Below are 5,975 nucleotides of genomic sequence, written 5' to 3' on the forward strand. Positions count from 1 at the left end.
CTCTCTCTTTCTCTTCCAAGCAGCTTCTTCTTTCTGTAAAACATACTTCCCTTCTCATCACAGGTGAACTGGCATTCGAAGGGCAACTGTCTAAGCCCTTGTATATATATATATACACATATATATGTCAGTTAATATTACCCTTTGGACAACTTTGGACATTACTAAAATTTTCCAAGAACATAATTTTAATGACGTTAAAGTATTTCAGCTTCTGCATGTACCCTAATTTATCTTGCCACTTTATATTGTTGAGCATTTTAGTAGTTTTGGTTTTTCACTACTGTCAATAATAAAGTGTCTATTTTTGAAAGCCAAAAAACCTCCCACAAAGATAACTTATATTTTAATGAATATTCTTCAATTCTTTGTTCTATGCATATACATACATGCATATAATTAATTTTTACAAAAATAGGATCATGCAGTACAGACTATTTTTAATGCACCTTTTCACTTCACATATTGTGAACATTATGACATTAAATAATGTGTTGATATAACATTTTATTAGGCTATAGAATATTTCGTTGTATATCATATGGCTGTATCATAATTTATTTAATGAATTCCATTTTATGAGAAACATAGATTGCCCTCTTTTTCCTTTTCTTTTTCTTTTTTTTTTTTTTTTTTTACAAAAAGAGGTGAGATCTCACTATGTTGCCCAGGCTGGATTCGAACTCCAGGGATCAAGGGATCCTTCTGCCTCAGCCCTTTGAGCAGCTGGGATTATAGGTATGCACCAAGGCATGTGCCCGCTTTTACTACTGATGACAAAATACCCATGCAACAAAATCTTCGGATATAAACACACAAAATTGTAATGATGAATTCTTAGAGAGTTTAGTCAAAGTGTATTCAAAATATCATGGCTTTTGATGTTTTCAGTTTAAGACAACAGGCTGAGAAGAGGTTGCATTCCTAATTAACAAGATTGAGTTTAGAAGTGGCCCATCAGGCTGGGCGCGGTGGCTGAAGCCTGTAATCCCAGCACTTTGGGAGGCCGAGGCGGGCGGATCACGAGGGCAGGAGATCGAGATCATCCTGGCTAACCCGGTGAAACCCCGTCTCTACTAAAAAATACAAAAAAAACTAGCCAGGCCAGGTGGCGGGCGCCTGTAGTCCCAGCTACTCCGGAGGCTGAGGCAGGAGAATGGCGTAAACCCGGGAGGCGGAGCTTGCAGTGAGCTGAGATCCGGCCACCGCGCTCCAGCACGGGAGACAGAGCGAGACTCCGTCTCAAAAAAAAAAAAAAAAAAGAAGTGGCCCATCATGCTCAAAAATGACAAAGCTTGCTCCACAGCCATCTTTAGAATACTCCAGTTTATAAATAACAAAAATTCCATTGTAGATTTGCTCACAAAACTCCAAACAATAAAAGCCTATTTCCTTTTTGCTTAAGTTGTCACAAACTTAAGTGAGGGAAATTAATAATTAATCCCTTTTTAGTTCCTTTATGCAGAAATTCCCTGCCTTAGTGCAGGATCTATATACCCAATAAAGAAGTTATGACTGTATGGAATTAAAATTCGAAAATAGGCTGGGCCTGGTGACTCACACCTGTAATCCCAGCACTTTGGGAGGCCAAGGCAGGTGAATGACTTGAGGTCAGGAGTTCAAGACCAGCCTGGCCAACATGTTAAGACCCCATTTCTACTAAAATGACAAAAATTAGTTGGGCATGGTGATGCGCGCCTGTAATCCCAGCTCTCAGGAGGCTGAGAGGCACGAGAACCGCTTGAACCCGTGAGGTAGAGGTTGCAGTGAGCTGAAATGGCACCACTGCACTCCAACTGGGTGACAGAGCCAGACTCTGTCTCAAAAATTAATTAGTTAATTAAGGAAATAAGGAAAGGAGACTTTCAACAAGATAGCAAGATAGCGTTTTTTCTTCCTCTTTCTCTCCCTCCTTCCCTTCCTTCTTTTCTTCCTTTTTAAAAAGCAGAACAGTGGTACAGTACAGGAACCCAAAAGGAACCAAAAGGCTAATCTGAGCCATAGCATCCTTCAGATATATATGGTTATACAGCACTACTTTGGTGATTATATACATATATAGTATTTGTGATATACTATATATAGTATATGTTATATTATACATATAGTATATACCAATTTACTATATATATTACATATATAGTATATTTACTCCTCTCCTTCCCTTGACACCTACGTATTTCTTTTCTAATCCTTCCACTTACTCCTCTGTTGTTTCTTTCCTATTTCACTACTTCCTAACCATTTCCCTAGCCAGACCACACACACACATACACACACACACACACACACACACACAGACTCCTTCACATTGTCTTGAAGCATAATTCCCAGCATCTAGTCAATCCCCCCCTGGCCTTCATAATTACTGTATTTGTCTGACCTTCCCCAAACACAATTTTCATGATTTCACTCCTCCGGCAAGAAGTTTTAATTGCTCTCCGAGTTATATCTTCCCTCATGTCCTTAGTCTGAGACCTCTACTAGTTGTCTCAACACAAGTTCAGCAACCTTCCTGGGACATTTGGTTACTCTCTGGCCCAAACAAGACATCAATAACCCCACAAGGGATGATACATAATAGTGAATATGTTCTCATGGAACCTCCCCAAAGGTCCTTTCCTTATTCAGTTTGTTAGCATGGTTTTCCCTCCTTAACATCTGACAGCCCTTGCCTTTCTAGGTCCATTTCCCGCTTTTCCTTCATTCCTTACAACCTTCTGTACTCAAACCACTCCAGACAGTTTGCCATCCCTGGAAGACAGATGCTCTTCCACATCTCATTATCTTGACTACTGGTGTTCTTAGTGTCTTCCTTTCACCACTTAGAGAAAGGTAGGACCAATACCAACTAATATCACTTCTGCAAACTGACCTCCCTAACCTGCATCTACTGCATTTTATTCTATTTTATCACAGTGTGTTAGGCCAATTTCATGCTGCTGATAAAGACATACCCAAGACTGGGCAATGTACAAAAGAAAGAGGTTTATTGGACTCACAGTTCCACATGGCTGGGGAGGTCTCACAGTCATGGTGGAAGGTGAAAAGCACATCACACATGAAGAGAATTCTTAAGAATTAGCCCTATGAATATTTAGATTCTGTTGCTATTTTTTCAATTAACTGTTGTGGGTTTCTTTTTAAGACTCAATATCTTCAGCTCCTTCAGCTGTTACTCATGTGACTTGGCCTCATTTCTTACACCCTCTAGGATGCTATCTCTTGGACAAGCTCCAGCTGTGTTACTCAATGTCCCTCTTAGAACTTGATGAAGCCCATAGCTAAATAACACCCCAGATGTTTTCTAACTGGTACAGAAGACAATGAAAATATCACCTCCTTTGTCCAGATATTTACTTCTGTTGATGTAGTCTGAAATTGCATTACGGTTCTTGGCAACTGAGCACTTACTGGTTCACTTTATACTTGCTGTCAACTAAAACCTTGTATTTTTTAACTTTTACATGAGTTATAAGTATTATGACATTTATGAATGGGAATTTATAGATTATAAATTACTATACTAATGTGATCTATTAATAGTAGTATATATGGTAGATTTGACCCATATTTAAAGAAAAAGAGTTCATAGAACACATTTTAATTGGTGCATATTAGTACTTCCTTCTAAAAAGCCCTATACAATTTTTAAAAAACAGGTTAGGGCAATCTGCCTGCAAATAATAGAGGCAAATCTCTGTAACTAGGAGCTTTATCACCCATGGACTCTGATATTTCTTTTCTTTCTTTTTTTTTTTTTTTTTTGAGACAGAGTCTCACTCTGCTGCCTAGGCTGTAGTGCAGGGTCATGATCTCGGCTCATTGCAACCTCTGCCTCCTGGGTTCAACTGATTCTTGTGTGTCAGCCTCCCAAGTAGCTGGGAATACAAGCATGCATCACCATGCCCAGCTAATTGTTTTTTTAATAGAGACCAGGTTTTGCCAGTTTTGGCCAGGCTGGTCTTGAACTCTTGTCTTCAAGTGATCTGACCGCCTCAACCTCCCAAAGTGCTGAGATTACAGGCATGAGCCACTGCACCTGGCCACCCATGGACTCTAATATTTCTAAAATGCTCTGGTGGTGCGTAACTTTAATCTAGAAATCAGGCAACACAATTTTTATTATGCAGGCTGCTCTGGGCAACTACTATCAGGTCAGAATATTTACACTTGGGCAGAGTCTCTTCATCAGATATGCACATGGAAATCATAGTATTTGGTAGCCTCTTGAGGGGAAATAGCCATCCTGGAAAAGCACGAAGTACCCTGCCTAAGAACTGGAACTAATACATTTAGTTCTGAAACTTGTAGTAATCACGTAGTAACTGCATAACATAATAGTAGGTGCTTTGAAGGCTGCAAGCACAAAGGGGTTCCTGCCTTTACTCTAAGAGAGGAGACAGATATTTGCATATACAAGTAGAAGTATATTCATATGTAACCATCATCAATGAGTCAGTCCACTTTCATATTTACTCAACACTTTATAAAATAATAAAGATCATTTAAGAACGTCCCCCACCCCCTTTTTTTTTTAAGTAATCTGGACTTTTCAAGAGGCCTCAGGTTTTCTACAAACTTAATAACAGCATAGAGGCACCTCTGTTGATACAGTCTCAACAAACACATCAAGTTTAGGAAACACTAGTAATTGGGCCTGCCTAGAATTAATGTATTTATGGGGAATGAGATCCAAAAGATCTACACTACTAGGCAAGGGCCACGTATAAAGGGCCTTGTTTGTTGAAGCAGAACATACGTTATTTTTATGTAGCCACTACCCTTCTCTACATTCTCTTTGTATCAGAACATTCTTTTCCATGAGGGAACCCTCTTCACATGGTTGGCAAAGGCAAAAAGACACTGCCCCTTTTATCCTTACCCAGACACAAGGGTGGGCACATAACCTAGGCGTGGGCAGTCAGAGAACCTTATACTTCAGGCCATAGTGATCAGTATGGGCAAGCAAGTGACACAAGGCAGGCTAATCAGGGTCCTGTCCTGGGCTTTTCTGTTACAGATACTGAGAAAGAACAATTATTTTTGGAGGGGTTACCGAGCTGATACAATGGGAATGATAGTGGGGTTAGGGGAAAGAAGGCTGCCAGCAGGGGAAAGGAGGCTGCCAGCACCACCTTGATGCCAAGGGGACACAGCCTGAGAAACACACCCAGATACAGCCCAGTTGATACCATTCGTCACTGAATGAAGCCGGGTCTGCCCCTTGCACTTTGTAGTTATGTTAGCTATGCTGGTTATACTAGTGAGTGGGATAAATCCCATTTATTGTTTAGGTTGGTTTGAATCAGCTTTTGTTGTTTACAACTAACTTGACTCTAAAGTTTATGTCATCATATAGAATTTGATATCATGACGTTAATATCAAAATGTACATTGCATTTCTAAGTATTACATATCTATATTTGGTGTCTAAGTGTAAATAGGTACATATATACATACATATACATATATGTTGCATGTATTTATGTATGTATGTCCTTATCTACCTATCTATCTCATACAGGCTAAAATACTGAGCCCAATACACTGATCTAAACTTTATTACAATTTCAACCTCACTGTCTCTTCTGCCGCCCAAGATGATGAAAGGAAAGAAGGCCAACGGGAAGAAGGTGGCTCCAGACCCTGCTGTCTTGAAGAAGCAGGAGGCCAGGAAAGGGGTGAATCCCCTGTTAGAGAAAAGGCCTAAGAATTTTGCCATTGGACAGGATATCCAGCCCAAAAGGGACTTCACCTGCTTTGTCAAATGGCCCACTGTATCAGGTTGCCGTGTCAAAGAGCTATCCACTATAAGTAGCTGAAAGTGCCTCCTGTAATTAACCGGTTTACCCAGGCCTTGGACCTCCAAAAGAGCCACTCAGCTGCTTAAGCTGGCCCAAGTACAGACCAGAGACATGGCAAGAACAGAAGAAGAGACTATGAGACCATGCTGAGACAAAAGCTACTGGCAA

Source organism: Colobus angolensis, unplaced genomic scaffold (genome assembly GCF_000951035.1).
Source record: "Colobus angolensis palliatus isolate OR3802 unplaced genomic scaffold, Cang.pa_1.0 Scaffold422, whole genome shotgun sequence".
Lineage (NCBI taxonomy): Eukaryota > Metazoa > Chordata > Mammalia > Primates > Cercopithecidae > Colobus > Colobus angolensis.